A 21153-nucleotide genomic window follows, 5' to 3' on the forward strand; every position below is an offset into this window, starting at 1 on the left:
CATTTTTTGTACATGTACATCGTTGCTTTCTTTTTTTGTTGTCGTTGTCCTTCTCATTGTTGTTGTCGTCATCATCGTCATCATCATCATCATCATCATCCATTATCATCATCACCAGTCAACTATCGATGACGATGATGTTATACACACTGTTTAGGACCTTCCTCGTCAACTCAAACTTCAAAGTTCGATCGACTTCTTCACCATTGTCATATAATGAAAACAACCTTTACAGTTATTTTCATGTGTTGCTATCTCTGACAATGCGTCTCATAGGAATCTATTATTGTTTGTATACATTGTACTTTGCAATGTTGACATTGAGTTGGCAACAACTGAAACACAACATTGAACTCCATGCAATCATAGGCGATGTCCTAACTGATGGGTCAAGTGATCTGTTTTTAATACTTAACCTTGATGTTCACTATTTGTACAAAATGATAAATTGTGTAGCCATGGTAACCCATAGATAATCCTTTATGTTTGGCCTTCTAAATTTGTGATCAATGCTTGATTTGTACTCTATAATACTATGGTAATTACTATAGATTCAAATATTTTGTACAAAAAGTCCAACATACGATTATCTTTATTTTAATGTGACCATGATTTTAATTTGACGAACCAACCAAAACAACCAATCAATCAATCAATCAATCACTCAATCAAGCAAGCAAACAAGCACGGTTCGGTAAACATCCTGTCTGTTTTTTTCTTCAAAAAGTATTTTGCTGGATTGAAGAAATGTTGGTTCAAGAGAAAAATAGAGATAAATAAGGCTGTCCTACTACATTAGTTCATCAAGTAGGAACAATGTTATTTGTAAGTGTGCTAATATCATCAATATTGGCGACAAATTTCAACAAGTGCATGGGGACAATGTTACTTAGAAGTGTGCTAATATTGTCAATATTGTCAACAAATTCAACAAGTAGGCAATAGCACTTGCAAATGGATCTGAAGATATCGTCAATAACAACCAACACAAGTTTAAGGCATTTATAGCTACAATGTATACAGGTCTCCTAAACCAAACTGGTCCCATAATTTCCTTCACACAAATAAATTAAACTTGAGGTACGCATTTCAAGTTGTCAGTTCCCACAACGATACATTATTCGTTGTCTACATTCATGAAGTACCATACACTTCACATCGTTGAAAGGACAGGATGAAAAGTAAATCACTACCAGATTTGATGACACATTTTACAACAGTCTGAGTGTTTTTATAAAACTAAATCTTTGTCTACTTTTGACTCCAATGTGAACTACAAAATATTGCAAATCATATTCTTGTTTTCTTTATATTGATATATATTCTTGAAAGACAGAATATAGAGAATGTATTCATCTGAACGGGATGCAAGTTAGTATCATCGTAAAAAGAGGCTAATGATTTATGATGATGGCTGCATGCCAGGTGATACAGCTTGTTTTTGCAGGACTCAATAGTGGCTAATAAGGACACAGTAAAATAATGATGATGTCTGTTTTTTATTGTCATTTGTACATTTGTAAGGCATATTTCATCTTTATTCAAGACAAACTATTTAATTTTATTCTCCATCAGATCTTCGTTTGCAATCATTTTCAGAATGAACACAGACCTGAAACTAGAAGAAAAGAAATAAGTTAGTGTAATCAACCACTCATCTTTTTGGTGCTACTGTCAATATCAATGACTTGAATTGAATCATACACAGGTATGTTAACATTCTTTATATGAGCTGAGAATGAAGAATGCAAGTAAGTTAAAAAGATTTATCCATTATGATCATTCCCTTTTTTATGTAATTAAAATACAGAGGTCATCATCATAATCACACTTGAAATTGAATGCATACTCTCTGAGGCTTATCTAGGCTTTGTATGTATGTATGTGTGTGTATGTATGTATGTATGTATGTATGTATGTATGTACGTACGTACGTACGTACGTACATGCGTGCGTATGTATGTATGTATGTATGTATGTATGTATGTATGTGCGTGCGTGCATGCATGCATGCGTATGTATGTATGTATGTATGTATGTGCGTGTGTGCATATGTATGTATGTATATATCAAACAAATAACTTAAACTTGTATACATTAATTACTTCCTTCGTATTTCTGGCAGATTTCATAGAATTTTCCACTATGTTTGACACGTTCAAATGCATGATCCCACCAATCTAACCGACTGCTATCTTTATGTGTCATCCCTGATAATGGCAACAATGATCAGTTGTATGGTCATCATTCATAGAACACTCAATGGGATCACCAATGGTTTCAATGCCTGGAGCCTGGATCAGATTCATCAAGACTTTGGATGCAAAACCAGCTGTTACCTGCAGGAAAAAAATTCCATAATAAGAGTTGGCATACTAACATGCTCAATGCCATGTGTAATGTCTCTCCTGGTATGGGAGATAATAATCTTTAATGCCCGGATAAGGGTTTTGCTGACATACAGTATCATTAAGTATTATTGTATTGTTAAGTGAATTATATATCTATTACTAGGACTTCTGGAGGATTTTTAAAGTATAGTTGTTTGACTGAAAATACACACGTACGTACACAGGACTGGTTTTCTTCCCAAGTTGATATGCTAAGATGTTTTTGAATTTAAGGACAACAATAAAGAGCAAGTTGGTTATTTTGAAACGAAAATATGTTGAAGAAATCTGAGTGTATAGTCAACTTACTGAAGATGCAGAGAGCTACAAAGGTGATCAAACGGTGATCCATGATTATGTCTATTCTGTGTGGACCGTACCTAAACTATCTTTTTGTACAGTTTCCACCTTATCTGATCATGTAAAGTCTCACTGACAGCCAAGTCATCAGACGAGATGGTCAATCACGGGCCATGCATAAAAATAGCAATATGTGGTGTTGTAGCACAACTGTACACTTTTTAAAACTGTTTACCCACATGCTGATCCATGCTAGGTATAGGTGTTCGTTTGCTGAATGATTACATGGTTGCCTATCCAGCCCTGTTGTTATCTTTGCAATATTCATCGTCATTTGGCTGTTGTTATTGGCGTGGTCTTGTTGCTAGGCATATTTGCATACACTTTTCGAATGTTCGTTCACTTGTCTATGAATCCCTGATGTTATCTTTGTGACATACATCATCATATGGCTGTTGCTATGGGTGTGGTCTTGTTGCTAGGCATATTTGCAAACACTTTTTGAATGTTTGTTCACTTGTCTAAGAATCCCTTTACCAAAAATGACATTTTTTTACCTAAATCACATACCTGTGATGCTATCATTTTGCTTTGAACAATTTCCCAACTAGACACCAAAAGTAATTTTGTCCCCACCAAATACAAGGCAATCGGTCTGGCAGTTTATGAGTTTACATTGTCCACACACACACACACACACACACACAGACAGATGGACAGGATCTGCACCATGCCTATAGCACTACTGAACCATATCGGTTCAGTTGTGCTAAAAATGTCACAGGGTCAGTTTATTGGTTGGTGAACTATAAGTTGTCCTATTAAATGTCTTTACAAATGACTGGTACGTGCACAGATGTCAATTGAGGATCAGATTATCAATTTCTGAAGTGACTGACAAAAAGTACAACACAAGTTGTAACTTTTTTAAAAAACAATTTGTTTAGACCATGGAATTCCATTTGTTTATTAAGAAAGATGTAGGAAACATTGATATTTCTAACTTCTAAGGTTTTATATTATATTTGATGTCAGTCAATTTCACATCTTCTTTCTGACACATCACATAAAACTTGTGCCAATAAAGAGCAGACGTTGATATAGATAACTTCAAAATGATAACTGGTGTTGTTAAGAGATAAACTTTATACAAAGTGTTTTTGCCAATATTCTGTTTCCGATAGTATAATTGATCACATCAGAAGAATGGTATTTTCTATTCCATGCCAAGATGAAAAACAATAACATCCGGATGAAACATGTTTAGTGACATTAACTAGCGTGTTATCAACTGATTTGTAGGCAATTGTGTACGACATGAACTTTTCACAGCCCTACTCCTACCAAAACCCGCTTACATGATGAAAAACTTATAAGGTTTATTAAATCTGGTAGGAATCTTCAATTTGTATAAGTTCTAAGATTTTAATAACTATGTCCATGACTTGATGGAGTCCATCCAATCAAAATAATAGGCACTAGAAAGGTTGATGTCACCTAACTCAAAGGGTCAGTGCGGTTACTTGAAAGAGTTTGTAGTTTGTCGTGGTACAGATATGATTGCAACGTACCTTACTTCAAAGCTGACCTACAAACATGGTTTGGCATTTAATGATTCCATTGTTGTCTGGAAAAGTTATCAAAATCTAGCGAGCTTGAGTGTTAGCAATCAAAGAAGCAGATAGACAGACACACAAGCATGCTTGTACGCACGCACATACACAAACACACGCAAGCACGCACACATGCATGCATGCATGTGTGATTATTTCTTCTTATACATTGTAGGACGTACAAGTTTAATGCTTGTATACTGAAGAGAAATCCGTAATTCGTTCACACAATGGTTTGTGATTTGAACAAGTATCACTAAATGTCGACTGTTATTTACTATCTGAAAGAGATGGTATGATTGTGTCTAAGTTGAGGTTGTCTGACAGAAGCATACTTGGGGTGATTTTTCATCACCTGTAGCAGTCGATATCCTATAATTTCTACTCATTGTCTAACTGTGCTTTGAACCTTTGAAACCTAGTAACCCTCATATTGAACTGAACATATCGTCTCAACTAGCCTCATCTGATTTTTTTATTCATAATTTGTTTGTTAGTCAGTTTGTTTGTTTGTCTGTCTGTTATATTGGTTGGTTGATTGGTTCTTCAGTTGGTTGGTTGGTTGAATTGTTTTATCATACTATACAATTTTGTATATATCATTGATCCCTATCAAACTTAGTAATTATATACAATATTTGATCATGTTGTGAATAAACCACTAACTGAAATGCCACATTTGAATTTGAATTCGGTTCAAGAAGGTCATTATAGTGTGTGAATTGACTGACAACTGTGCTAGATAGCAGTTAAAAATCCAAGCTCTTGCTGAGCTCAATATCAATTCACACAACATCATCATATTAGAATTCATAAAGTTCAATCACATCAAAATAATGTTTTCGCTTTATTGTCTGTACTCTGTTCATGGCCCCCCTGGTTTTGTAAACATGTCCATTTGACAAGATTGCACATTAAGGCTCAGACTGAAAATGATAACACCTGTGATTTGCATTATGGTTTGCATACTATTTGCATACAATTGTTGCTGTCAGGAATGATGAATGTATTTTTTTACCGGATGCGGTCAGCGATGACAATAAAGATAACACATCAGACGAGATACAATTAAAACTGGTCTTTGTTGGTGGACGTACCACAGTAAGTGTAAGAGACTGACAGAGGATGGAGCATTTAGCAATATTTGTCATTGCCCTCACTCTATGTGGTAAGTAACGACAATATTCTAAAAACTTTCATGGCCAAACCCCAAAGATGTTCTTTCCCCTTATACTTTTGTTCATTCAATTCAAAGTTTTATTAATATGATCTGTAAAGAAAAAACTTTTCAACACAAATCTTTGATGGGAAATTTAATAATTATGAAGTTTACCTAAACTTTGATTTTTTGTCTCAAATTGATAGTGTTATATTACAAAGACTAGCATTTTTTCATTTAACGCTCATACTTTTTCCGTATTCGTTAAACACTCCACAGTTTTTGTTAAATCTCCCTATGGCCTAAAGTTCTTATGTAAATTAGTTTTTCTGTGTGTTACTTTTAGAGCTCTGCCTAACAAGACAAAAATAAATATTTTGGTTCAACAGTTGAGAATCTGTACGCTATGGGTTCGAGCTCCAGTCTCATGTCATTACGTGGCGCTCGAGTGTTTGCATTCTTGAGTTTCAATGCATATTGATATATATATATCGAGTATCACCTATGCTATCCTTGGATTTAGAATGAAGTCACTTCTAAATTTAAAAAAAAAAAAAACTTTCTTGCAGGGACAATAGAAATATTATTACATTCATATGTGTCCATGTTGAACCTTATATGTAATATCTGGAACACCTGGCAGCTCAGTACCAAAACTTCTATGTAAACATCAATCACTGTAAAATTTGTCAGATACCTGGATATGGTAACCGAGTGACCATTTAGTTACCAAGGGGCAATACCATTTTCTATAGGGGTGCTAAAAGAGAGCAGAGAGTTTTCCTAACTGAATAATTTGTTAATTTGATAGCTCTTCCGAAAAAACTGACACTGAGCTTTTGACAACAAGGAAAAAAATGCTGAAAGTCTGACTTGTTTAATAACTGTATGTCTGTAATGCCACAATTTGTCGACATATGTAAATTACTTTGTTTTTATTCAAGTGTCAACTTGAGGCTTTCTTTATTCCAATATCAAGTTCAACTATGCTGTGTATACCAACTGGCAGTGTAAATACGAATTGTCAATTCTTCTACCAAATCCCCTAACTATCTAAATGAAAAACATTTGTAAATTCTTATACATGTAGTTACAAGGCATCAGTTATACTGATACTAGACAAGGAGAGAATGAAAGAAAACAAAAGAAAAATCAGTTTTGTTCCCCTCAAAAACAACAACGAAAAACCAGTCACTTGCTACTTTCTTGGAGTAACCAGGTAAAAGGGCAGATCGTAACCTTCAACATACAGATAAATTAGGTAAAAATGAGGCTACATCATATTTTGTGTTTACATTGTCAGTTGGTATACACAGTGGAGTTGAACTTGAACTTTATTTGATGAATAACATATTTTAGATAACTGAAAACACCACAATCTAAGTTCAAGGACAAGCTAAACAGTCAAACACTCATTGAAAGCTCTCGATCTTCCTCCAGAACAAAATACAGGTACTTGACAGATATGCAAAAACAAATAATTTGTGATGTTAATTCACTGCAGTGTCTCAAAAAATGACAACATAATAGTCATCGTATCCAACAATGTTCCTTCATTAATTTAGGAAAGTTGAATAGACACCATGATGTTCAGTGCATGAAACGTTTCTCTAAATTGTGCATCCAGGTATCTATGACATAAAAATTGTCTTCTGGTGGTGTTAGAACAGTTGATTACATGGTAGGGATTTCCTTGCTACTTTTTAGATAAATTTTAGATGAATTTTGTCATCAGATCATTTATAAGATATAAGTTATATCCTTATACCAGGTTTGGATTCCATCTGCAATTGCAAGTGATGGTTATGTACCCTTAAGTAAGAAGTAATACTTCAAGTACCTTTTCAATATGCAGCAAAGATTACGCCCTAAACTGTATGAACTAGCTTTATGTGCCCCTTTAAAGGTTGCTAAGTTTGAAACAGCTCTTACTGTGAAATGACAGAGTTAACCTGATGTACACATTAACGTACAAAATTTCAAATGATTGTAGTTGACAAATCCACGCGCAGTCTGATACACCTACGAACAACTCCTGATATCAAATGTTATCTACGCATTCCATCAACAACAAATTCATATCGTATAAAGTTTGTGGCATACAAGAACAATACCTGAATGGAACTGTTACCTTTGAACATTAGGGAAGTATAATGATCTAGTACAGCTTTCAAACAGTACTAATGAAACCTGAATGTCACGTCACTTTCTCATTATTACTAATTAAGTTGCTACCATCTTCAGTATAATGTATTTGTATGTGTGTGATAATCCATTTTTGGATGTTTACACAGTACAGTATTCACTAGACTAACAGAAGCATGAAGACAGTCTCAATTCAGATTGGCAAGTTTGCCTTAATTGTTTCAGTAAGACAGCTAGAACGTACTGGTTGTACATTACGGTAGATACACATATTCAAGCTAGGAACCAGGATAGGTGCACAAAAATTAATTGGGTTAGACTTCCTATAACAAACATAATCAATATTATTGCATTTCTAATGTGTCCTATCATTTCAAGTGGAGAAAGTATAATTATTCAAGTTTGATTTGACTAATAATTAACTCTTCTTTGTAGTGTTGTCATTTCATAATTATAGTTGGATTTATGCCCAGCCCAGTACAATGCAGACTGCAGATAAGAGTACACACTCGAGGACCTAGCTGCAGGTACAAGGTGTGCACAGTACACTACTAGCTGATATACTATACATGACAAATGTTCATTTTGTCTATGTCATTATCTCTATTGTATCTAGGGGTACAATGTGTGCCATATGGACATGGACATGAACATGGACATGGACATGGACATGGGCAAGGCCATGGAGGAGTTGTAAGTGTCCACATTTTGAATCAATTATTTCAGAATTTTGTATGCATTAAATATATTATGTAGTATGTACCGGTATGTATGTATGTATGTATGTATGTATGTATGTGTGTGTGTGTGTGTGTGTGTGTGTGTGTGTGTGTGTGTGTGTGTGTGTGTGTGTGTGTGTGTGTGTGAGTGTGTGTCTGCAGTGTGTGTGTGTGTCTGTGTGTGCATGTGTCTGTCTGAACTGTGAAAACAAATGTTTTCTTTCATCATCCATCTGAGGTCTTAGCTAGAAATGTATACTCTAAATAAGTAAATATAACTAGTCAGATCCAATCATCTTTGAAACTGATGATTTTGGGATGGGTTTTATGTGTTATATGAGGAAAGCTGAGGATTTATTAATATTCCAAATGCCATTTAAATCATCCTAGGTGATGAACAATTGTCATTAGTATTAAATTTTGTTATCCTCGTTGCTAAGCGTCATATTTATATATCAAAGTTTAGAAAACAGAAACCAGATTTGATGGCATACAAAAAATACTTGTAAAATATTCAGACTGAAGAGTTTTATATTGTGGTTAGAAAAAGTAAATTAAACAGACATATTAAGAAATGGGGACAGTTTTTGAAATTGATAACTTAAGAAATGTTTACGAATACAAATTGTAAAAAATTCCATTCATGAAAAGATTTGCATCTTTATAATAAGCCCAATAAAAATGTTGTTAAATACAAAAAACAAACCAAAAAACAAATGATTATGATGGACAGCAATGAACTAAGCTTGACTCCTCGAAATCAACCCATCTCTACCCTTCTTTGAACTCAGCCTATGACATGTGTGTTAAACTTGTACAACCAGACAAAATGAGATATGCTGTGATGCCCTGGTAATACCACTTATATTTCTGGGTGAATACAAACTATACTAAACGTTTTTAGTTTCTGTTATTACCATGTGACGACATAAACAACTCTGTTATATCAATTTCAGGGCAGCGCTGACTTTTTTGGTGGCGGAGCCGGTGGCAGCGGCCCACCCGCACCAGTCCGTGCTGCAATGGCCTCCCGTATGTTTGGTCTCGGTGGCTTTGGTGGCCTGGGTGATGGTGGTATTGGAGATCTTCTACCCACAATGCACTGCGAATCTGGTAGTCGTGAGTGTGGACGAGGTGTCACTGAGCAAGTATTTGTGGGAGGTGATGGAAGACCTCATTTCCAAGGTGGTCCCCTCAGAGCTTTCTTAGATAGAGCACCAGTTTTCTGTCATCCGGGTTCCAAGGGATGTGGTGTCCACATCAACTACCACGTTTACCTCAACCCAAAACCAGTCGGAGGAGTCTGGGAAAGAACCATTGGTGAGGCAAAAATTATCCGTGCTAAACGAGGACCCCCAGTTTTATGTACTTCAGGCAGTGACTGTGGGGGACGTTCTCAGGTTATTGTACACAGTGAGGATACACGTGCTCTGAAACCAACTCATATGGAACATACTGACACATATAGTTTTGTTATCCATGGAGCAGGCATCGAAACATTGTAAGTTAATTTTTTTATAGTTCTCCATTTAAAGTTGCAACTTCAGACCACAATTAAAAATACTAGCCTGTCGAGTTAAAACCAAATGGTTATAGGGCTCAAGTTAAAGAAACGACAAAGGTAGTTGGATATTCCTAGTCTAGTTCCTACACAGTATCATTACGATCTACACCTCCACTCACAGTCTAGTCAAAGTCATTACTCTAGAAGTCCTGAGATGCATGAGATGAAATTTAAAATTCATCCACAGCCACCCACACAGTCATTAACATCATGTCTTTGTTAATCAATCACAAAATTCTAACCAATAACACAGTCCCTCATAAAGTGAGTGTTTATTATGTAATGTCCAAATATGGTATATTTGCCAGCTCAGGATGCATACACTGTTTATGTCACTATAACAGTTGGGGGTTCACTGATTGGATGAACAACTTTTTGTGCTGATTGAGGGACTTTGACTAGACGTGTTTTAGCTAGAAACCATGTCGGCATCCAGACTAGGGTACGTACATAGTAGGGTAACTTAATGGTAGAAAAGTCGTCACTTAATTATATAACTCTGCGGACCTAATCTCAAATTGGTGGTTTATTGATTATTTCCATGCATGTATTAGCTCCATATGTATCCTATAACTGTCACACGACTTCCATACAGTGAACCAAATCAATCATCATCCGTTCAATGCAATGTATTCCTCTTGTTCTTTCAATAGTGACCCCGACGTAGGTCAAGTAGATATTGGTTTCCATAAACGTCTTGTCGAAGAAGGTAAAACAGAAATCTCCTAATTTATATGTTTTGGTATCGTGCTCATATCAGGTGGGATGTATAATTGAAGACAGTAAACTTGAAACAAAATGATGTCGTTCAGCTCAACAACAACCTCACATTTCGTAATTTGGCTGGATAAACTTAATATTGGTATACTTTCTCACCTTCATCTGAGTTGCCATTTAATATCTAAGCAATTATCTGACAGTGTCATATTTTATAAACATTCCGACATTACAAACAATATTGTTCTAATCAGAACAAATTATTTCAAAACAGTGTTAACAATCTACCATTGAACTTGAAGATAATAAGTATGAAATTATGCAAAGAAAGGCACTACTGTTACAAATTTATCATGTCAATTAAGCCTGACAATTAAATGCGGCAATATTTAGTTAACTTTAACTTTCATTGAATATTCATGATATATGTGGCATTATTAGTAAAATTTTGGTCAAGCCAGACAGCGCTATGTTTTGGGTTTACTGGAATCATAAAGGGCTGCGTCTCAATCATCTATACTCTCATATATGCAATGGAAATATTGTCATCGTATATTCTGACAGGCTACTTAAACAACCGTCATTCACATCGGCTATATTCAGTAGTTTGTAACTTAGACCACCAAACATGTTGGTTGTCTAAGTTTGTATTAACTAAAGTGGATCTACAAGGTCCATGTAACTAAGCCCTCAGAAGGGTTCAACTGATTGGATTAAGGCATAATACGTAATAAGAATTTCGTATTGCAATATAGGCAAAAGCTTGGTGTCCCTTTTGCCATATTTTTGTTTACAACCAATCAGAAGGAACCTAATGTGAAAAGCTTCGAGTCATATTTCATTGCATGTGATTGGACCTATAGAGACTTTGGGGCATATTGTGTTGCATTGATAGATCACTCAGTTCTCAGAATGGCGGCTATTTGACTTTATTCTTAAAGTGTCCACAGTGTGTTATATTACTAAAAGTTTTGTGGCAAATGGAGACTTAATTTGTTGTTTTTGATACTAAATTTGTTCATTATCTATAAGACAGATGAATGAATAAAGACCAAAGTCTGAAGTTTAGTATATTTATACAGTAATTTGCAGTTCATCAAATTATGTTGTTTAAATAGCTTATCCTCTCTAAACCATATACAGTATTGAATATTTAATATTTAATATTCATCAATGTATAAATAACAAATATATTATGTTGGCTTGGTTACACAATGAATGTATCATGTTGTCTTGGTTACAAAATGAATATCATGTTGGCTTGCATGGTTACACAATGAATGTATCATGTTGTCTTGGTTACACAATGAATGTATCATATTTTCTTGACACAGTGTGCAAGGCTGCAGGCAAGAAATGCGTTGGTTTCTACGACACAGCTGATCATTGTTTCTCACATGGAACAGGTGCTGGTCCCCATCCTGGCAAAGGTTAGTGTTCTCTCAATGCGTAATCAATGATGGTAGAAACACACAGTGAGCTAAACAGTGAATTGACATTTAGATGACAACACGTTAGCCTATAGAGGCTTATACATCCATTTTGTGTTTGAATCTGAAAATCTCTTTACCCAATGTTGGGTAAAGATTATCTTCAGATTCAAATCCAATGGGTTATCCTCAAACACGTCATCTGTAGTTTAATGCTATGAAAAGAACTGAATCAGATATACACTAGTATTCCCTACATTAAAATGCATGAATGATCTTAACCATGAGTAACATTTGTCTAATCCATAGGTCTTCTTGATGGCTGGTACGATGGATGTTTAGGATGGCCTTACACTCCATTCCGTTCACTCTCTGTTGACTATTCTGATCCTTACATTGAAGTTAAGAGAACAGAGGCGGCTTTCCTCGTTCCAAAAGGAAATCCAAATGGTTTTGACCCTAGTGATTTGGTTGGCAAAACATTGGGTAAGGCTGCTACGATGCAATAAGAATACATGTATGCGACAATCTGAATCAGAATGTCCACTTTTGGTTATTTCTATAAGATAACGTGATTCAGTATACTTTCAGGTAGAAGGGGTGACCACTATTTAGCAACCTTGTCACTTTGCCCTTTAATAACAAAAAATAACTAAGGCTACTTTACACAAAATGTCCTGTCCAGAAACAATTCTCTTTTTTTTTGCCAAATAGACTGGTGTTTTTATTTATGAAAATTTCAAATGAGTTGCAAGTGAATGTCTTTTGATTAACTTTACATTAATTTTTTTAAATCGACGTCACTCATCCATTTTCTTTTATAATGCTGATAAGTCTGGATATATGTTTAAACGAACAAATTCATTTTTACGCTTTATGAACTTGACAGACCGTTGGGTTGTAGTCATGTCCAATCAAATACTGACAAATCATTCCCTTACGGAAATGGTCTAAAGTATTCTTATAGGATTCCTATAAGACCTATAATATTCCTATAGGATTCCTATAGGACTGATCATGCCTATAGGACTGTCCTGAAAGATTCCTTTAGGACTATCCTAATTCCTATAGGAATTGTAAAGTATTCTTTTAAGAAAGGGGCTAAAATCCTATAAGATCTTACAGGAATAATCTTTTAGGAATGCTTTAGGAACTTTACGTAAGGGTTGCTTTATTTAAGATCCACTGTGATGTGTCAAACAGACAGAAACACATGCCATTGCTTGTAATAGCAGGGTCTTATCGTATGAACGAATAATGTTGCTACAAATGAACTTATACTGATAGTATATGTAATGGATTATGTATTCACAGCAGCATTATTCATACTTGTATTGTAGGTCTATGAAACCAGGCTATTAACTAAAACCACTCAAATAAAATCCCTTGTCCATGTGCAATGACCAATAGTTTACACTTTTCTCTTGGTGTGGGCAGCTAGCGACATTTCCATTGTACTTTATATGCATTCAAAGTGGTGTATTTCATTATCATTTTCACAAAATGTAACATTTATTTAAAATTGCATTGCAGGTATTCTGATTCCAATGGCATCTGACTTTCACTGTTTAAGATCTAAACACAAGGAAATCTTCAGTGAATTAGGAAGAGACAGCGTGAAAATGGCCAGTCATAAGATGGAGCTCCGTCGTATGATTGTTAGAGGAGAGGTAAGTGTTGCATCATAACTTCCACTTGCTACTTAATTACGTTAGGTTCTGTCATGGAACGTCATTCGTTATTGAAATCTAACATCCAATATAAAGAGACATGTTACTATGATCTGACATAAGTTTTCCTGATGACGTCATAGCTAACATTTCCACCAATACCCTGTTCTTTAGATTTGACTTCCGAAGTTGTGTTTATGCTAAACATAAGTGAGCAAACTTGAACTGTCTGTTATCCATTGGTGTTGGGATGGATGAGCACTTAGTCAAGTATACATAGAAATATAGTAGAATATTCAATAGTATATATATATATATATATATATATATATATATATATATATATATATATATATATATATATATATATATATATATATATATATATATATATATATATATATATATATATATATATATATATATATATGTTGAGGGTAGAAGAAAATCAAGTCGGGTTTTTCGTCTCTACAAGCCTGTTTTGTGAGTAAATCACTCGTCAGGAGATGTTGATGTACTGAATATACCTCGTATAAATCGTGTGGTGTAAGGCGGGATTTACCTAGGGTGTTGAGTGGTGCTTTTGTTAGTACAAAAGGTGTCAATTATGTGTGCGATGGGTCAGGTGTTACACAACAATGTTTTATTTCGATGGCGACAAGAGGATACAAGTTCATTTCGTTTATTTAATGTGGATAGTTCGGGTCGGCAGATAATAAAGAACTTTTCTTTGAGGCATAAATTGCACTTCTTGCTTGCGCTATTGTAGGTTGGGTGGGATGAAAGTGGTCGCCAGGAAATGGAGTGGTCGATGTTTTTATCCTTGAGGGTCCAGATATGTTTGCTGAGTTCCGTAGAGTTCCTATGTTTAGTGTGTCGGAATGATGCTGTGTGGTTTCTGTACCTTGTCTTAAACTCGTTTTCTGTGAGCCCGATGTATGTTTCTGTAATGTCGTTGTCCTTGCGTGTGACGGCTGCTTGGTAGATTACGGATTTCTGTAGGCAGTTTTCGTTGAGCGGGCATGTTTTCTTTTGTCGACAGTTGCATGTTTTATTGGCATTGGTGCTGTTTACGGTGGTGTTGGTGAGTTCGTGTGAAATAAGGATGCGTTTGTTGTGGTTGTTGATGACGTGCTTGATGTTATTCATGCAGCTGTAACTGATTTTGACGGTGTTGCGGTTGAAGATTTTTCTGAGTTTATGATCTTTGTGGAAGTGTTTGTCTGCAAGGCTGAGGAATCTGTGTCCGATGTTGGTGCTAACATTTTTGCTGAATGGGGCCCGGTTGTACCATAATATGTCTTTCCATTGTCTGTTTCTTCGTTTAGAGGTCGTGGTCGGCTCGTAGTGTAGTGTGTATTTGTATCCGCTCTCGTTGAGTGCTTTTTGGTATGGAGGTGCGGCTTGGTCGAAAGATGCTTTGTTCGAAGAGTGTAATGATAGGCGTTTGTTAATACCAGTGGGTATGCTCTTAGTCGTGGTTTGTGGGTGGTTGCTATCTCGGTGTACATATTGCAGGATGGTGTCGGGCTTTGTGTAGGGCCGGTACGTATCGTTGTTCAAGTTGAGGGTGACATCTAAAAAGTTGATTATCTATTTGTTGGCTTCTATTGTTATGTGTAGTCCGTTGAGGTGGAAAATGCGCCACCTGACCCATCGCACACATAATTGACACCTTTTGTACTAACAAAAGCACCACTCAACACCCTAGGTAAATCCCGCCTTACACCACACGATTTATACGAGGTATATTCAGTACATCAACATCTCCTGACGAGTGATTTACTCACGAAACAGGCTTGTAGAGACGAAAAACCCGATATATATATATATATATATATATATATATATATATATATATATATATATATATATATATATATATATATATATATATATATATATATATATATATATATACATATTAGTTATCTATGAGTTTGAAATATTTTCCTTTACCAATGCATATTTTGTTTGTTTGTTTGCTCATTCATTTGTTTATTTGTAACACGGCTCCTGGCCTGTGATTTGCTCCCAAACTGAGAATACTTAATATATTCTACACTGATGAGCCAAAAATAACAGAACCTCCATTACAGATGAGTGTGACTCTTCTAGTGTGATGTATATATCCATTGAAGTGAGTTAGTGTAAAGTGTACTTTGCAGTAACACCCACAGGTTATTGACCCAGAGTTATTCTGATAGCATTAAGGTCTAATTGTTATGACTATTTCATTGTTAGGTGGATGCTGGTTTTGCTAATGAAGCCGTCATGCAAGGTGTTCTGGAATTTGAAAACAGTGGTATTGAAAAGATTGGTGAAGGGCTACACTGTCCATCCGATCCAATTGATGACAAGACAACCATTCATCTTATTTCTCGCAAAAGGAGTGGTCTCAATGAGTGGTGGAATGAAGCATTCCACAAAGTCAAGGAGAGTGGCAAATATTACCAATTATGCCGTGAAGAGCTCCAGCATACAGGTATTTCAAATCAGCTGGTTATAAAACTCTCTAACATCCTTGGTCTAAGAATTTTACAACTAAATTCAACCAAGTGGCCAAGTTAGTCTGTGCATGGCAGTGATGTTTGATAGACAAGTAGTGTAGAGATCGAAAGGAAATAGGGGTGTACAAGATAAACAGATGGTGGTCTGAGGTCAAGATATCTCTTGGCGAAATGTTATCATGGGAACGATGCTTGCTGGAATGTTATGCTAAATATCAAACTATCCAGAAATTAAAAATGTGCATTTGTCTTTGTTTCCACATTGTGTTCTTGCAATTGTTCAATTCCTATGTCAGGTTAAATACTTACTTACCAAATACTTACACTAACTAACGGAGGTTACAATGTCTTTTCTATAAAAAAAAAAAACTGACTTAATAAAGTGCATATGTTTTTTTCACAGGTCACCCACCTGGTTGTCTTGATGTCTAGTTTCTTGCAACATTCTTCTTTACAAATTTTAGTTGATGCTTCTCTTCTTAACATTGTTTTCTTTTGTACTTGGTATAATTTCTTGACTGATTTTTCTTTCTTTTGACAAATGTATTTCTACAAAACACTATGAAACTCCACGGATTGTAAGTGACGTAATTCTGAAAAAAGAATTTAAATAAAATATGAAGAAATATCTTAAGACCAAGCTTGTGTCGTGTGTCCCTCTCTTCTTACTACAATTTCTTGCTTATTTCCTGTATTTGCATATGTGTGTATGTACATATGTACATGTGTGTATGTACATATGTATGTATGTATGGTATGTATGTATGTATGTATGTATGTATGTATGTATGTATGTATGTATGTATGTATGTATGTATGTATGTATGTATGTATGTATGTATGTATGTGTGTGTGTATGTATGTATGTACATATGTATGTGTGTATGTACATATGTATGTATGTATGTATGTATGTATGTATATGTGTGTGTATGTATGTGTGTATGTACATATGTATGTGTGTATGTACATATGTATGTGTGTATGTACATACATGTATGTATGTATGTATGTATGTATGTATGTATGTATGTATGTATGTATGTATGTATGTATGTATGTATGTATGTATGTATGTGTGTGTGTATGTATGTATGTACATATGTATGTATGTATGTATGTATGTATGTATGTATGTATGTATGTATGTATGTATGTATGTGTGTGTGTGTATGTATGTATGTATGTGTATGTATGTGTGTGTATCTATGTATGTATGTGTGTATGTGTGTGTATCTATGTATGTATGTATGTATGTGTGTGTATGTATGTTATGTATGTATGTATGTATGTGTGTGTGTATGTGTGTATGTGCATGTGTGTGCATGCATGTGTGTGTGTGTAGGGTTGTCTAACTTTTCTAACAAGGTAACATTTTTTGACGTTTAAAATAAAAAAAACAACAGTAGTAACGTTACATAACACATATTGATTCTCAAACAATTTCATTTGTGGGACCTTTTTGGACAGAAAAACTAGTATCTTAATAAGGAAGGTGTCGAATTCATAACCCCATAATTGAGAACCCAGTCAAGTATACAACTCTCTTTAATAGAATTTCACACAGATTTACATATCTGTCGCCTGTACGCAACTATTTTAAATTTGTTCAACAACATACTGGCCAACCATGCCCCCATTGCAGTAATGTGTAGTACGTCATCGAGTGATTACCCATATGTAGTCAATGAGGGCCCACAGTACAAGGATATTCGTGTACAATTATGCACCGAGTAGATATTAGTACATACGAAACAGTTCTTTTTAAATTTAGTGATGTGATGTGATGTGCCAAGGACTGTTAGAATCTGAGTCTAATGCATAGGCATTGCATGCATGCAGGGTTAGCAAATTTAAGTCAAAGCACAGACCCTACACCATCAAAAAGTGACTACATACATTACATAACGGTGACTATACATACTGTCTTGTATGGTGGGATGTGATTATGCTAAATGACAGTCCAAGGAGTAAAATTTAACTCAGGCACCACATACTCTCGCCGTGTTAAATTTTAATCCATGGACTAGCTGTTTCTCTTAGAGTTAAATTTTAATCCATGGACTGTTTAATATACAAATTCCATACTAAACATCCACTGCTGACGTACATATTGCATGTATCTTACAGCTTATATCTCATATTACAGCTGCTACTGATATAACTGGCAGCAGATGGGCTATTATATTGCCATACTGTATATTGCCATATTGCAACTTATTTTAATCTTGTGTGGTATAGATGATGCAAAACATGACAAATGCATAATTTCATGATTTCAGATATGATGATGCTTCGAAATCGAAGGGGAAACCAACAGTGTAAAATGTGACACCATTGTCTGTTTCTATTTATATATACTAGTATTGAGAAACAGAGAAAAGTGGACTTTGGAAGGGCGCCCTCTATGTTTACTTTTGGGTTTTACGCTACGCAGACTACTTCAGCTGAGTGTTTCATCCTGTTTAATAGCTACAATATTTGTAGCATTAGCTTTTTATTTTGGGCTTTGATTTTTGGTTTTGTGAAAATTAATTCAAACCCAGAATTACAAAAAGCTAAAAAAAAATTGCAAAACAAATAAAAACTCAAATCTGAAAATCTGAAAGTAATGCTACTACTGTGTAACAACTTCTTGCAGCTCAACCTGTTTTATCAGTATTTTTTGGCAAAATAAAATGATGTCAGTTTTCACATGGTTAATTTTGAAATTCTTGATAATGTTTTTAAACTAAAACAATTCTTTTGTACTGTTGTCCAATTTGTAAATTTTCCTTGTCACTGATGAGTCGTCTGAAATTAGTATCGATATCGTCACACAGTCCTAACACTGACAGACAAAGTTGATATTAATTATTATATTTAAACACTTTACATTTCGCGTGTGCGAAGAGAACAACAGAATGACATTCTCTCAAACCAGAGCTAGGTGTCATTTCTTCCGCGACACTGTGAAATAACGACCTCATACTAACGTACCTGAGTCTTGGTGTCGTGGGCGGACGTGCCGCATGCCGTATAAGTTGCGGTGCACGACGATAGCCTCGGTTACCCAGACTCTCGCCGCTGGGGACTCTGCCTACGAGACCACACCAAGTTCATACTAGTATGTGGTCTCGTAGGCAGAGCCGCAGAGCCCCCAGCGGTGAGAATCTCGGTAACTGAAATTCTTTATTCCATTACGTTTCGAGCCCAGGCCTGCTCTTCATCAGGTGTATAATTCTAAAACATACACCAAAACAAAATAAAAGTAACAACACTTATGTTCAGTTCATAACAAAAAATACAAGTTGCAGAAAATGATATACGGTGTTGACAACAGCTAGCCAGTGTGTCGACTTCAAACCAGACAACCTTGATTCTAATATACACAACTACCCACTTTAAATTTGTAAATGCAGGTAGCAAGTTCTCTTAGCAGTAAAACTTACGGCCAACGGCCTACATGTACAGACTACACTGTCGAAGACAAACGAAGCGCCCTTCTAAATTTAAATTTAAACTTTAAAAACTATTGTGATTGATAATTTTGATATGTTTTTTTTTGGTAAAGATTTAGTCAGATCACACGCGTGCGACCAGTTGTTTTCGTGTTGTTCGTTATATTCATAGCCTTGAACTCATCACTGTAGTTGTGGCAATATTATTAAAATCGTCAATTCGTTGCAGACAGCTAGCAATGATATGTAAGCAGCAGCCATCCAACTTGGATTACACTATCTGGTCGGATACTATATAGCAAAGTAAAGTTGTTGTTTTTCTCCAAAAAAATTACATGTAAATTCACATGTACATAATGTAAGACTAATAAACCACAAAAACATGTAAACACTAAATACGGTATTTTAACAGCATGCACAAACTGTCAATATTAACAAAAAGCAGGATTTAAGACTATTACACACACCATCCGTGTTCTAGATTAATACCACCCCTTTGTTCCTTTAAATCCTGTGTACACATACGTATAAGCTGATAAACTCTCCTCGCACAGCATTGTGATTAAAAGATAATGTAGGAATCTTTATTGCATCCGTCAAGAAAACTACATTTCTTCGTTTGATTTTCTGCAATAAGTTGTTGGTGCCAAAACAAACTAGTAAATATATCAACTAGAGTAATAATAGACTAAGTTTGACAAAAAATAACAAAATAAGGTTTATACGACGAAAGTGTAGACTTTTGGTTAGATAAATGTAATGTATAACATCTTTAACTCTGTACAATGTCTTGTATAATTTTTCATAATGTCTTGTATAATGTTTTTTTTAATGGATTTTGAGGACCGAGGTCGTGCGGCGGAAGGACCTGACTTTTAATAGGTATATGATATTAAAAATATGGTTACATTTCCATATTATTTATATTGTAATTCATAAGCTTATCTATTTCGTCTTTTCAAAAGTTGATCGCCTAAACCCTTGACTTAGGAATGAAGCGATACAAACTCTTCACAGGAGAAGGCGTTTGTACTGTTGAATCGGATTGTAAAGATGATGCATACTATACACGCAAACTAGGGAAAAAGATAAGAAGAGTAATTGATAGTTGTCAGTTTCTGTCTGGTACTAAATTATTACTTTTTAATAGGTTCTTTGCAAACATCTCTTACCCCAAGCAGCAGCAGCGCTAGCAGCAGTAGCAGCAGCAGCAGCAGCAACAGCAACAACAACAACAACAACAACAACAACAACAACAACAACAAAATATTAAAAAATAAACAAACAAAAAACCCACCAAGCAATGTAAAACCAGGGGCTACGTTTTGTTGTTAACATCCCTATGCGCACTTCTATAATTCCGAGGCTATCAATGATGTCGGGTTTTCTTTCGTCCTTTTAGGTTTCATCAATTTAGTTGTGTGTTTAGGTCTGAAGTTATTTGCTTTGTTTGTTGTCTCTTTTTTACAATGTCTAAATACCGTTCTACAAATTTA

At 35.2% G+C, this 21153-nt stretch overlaps 1 long non-coding RNA gene across 1 annotated transcript; it reads right to left on the bottom strand.

The window, feature by feature from the left end:
* Positions 1 to 2147: 2147 nt before the first annotated feature.
* On the bottom strand, positions 2148 to 16692 carry LOC144452015 (uncharacterized). The gene is made up of 2 exons (XR_013482330.1): positions 16630 to 16692; positions 2148 to 2339 (listed from the first exon to the last, which is right to left on the bottom strand). It is a non-coding gene; the product is annotated as an uncharacterized LOC144452015 (long non-coding RNA).
* Positions 16693 to 21153: the final 4461 nt, after the last annotated feature.

Source organism: Glandiceps talaboti, chromosome 22 (assembly GCF_964340395.1).
Source record: "Glandiceps talaboti chromosome 22, keGlaTala1.1, whole genome shotgun sequence".
Classification (NCBI taxonomy): Eukaryota; Metazoa; Hemichordata; class Enteropneusta; family Spengelidae; genus Glandiceps; species Glandiceps talaboti.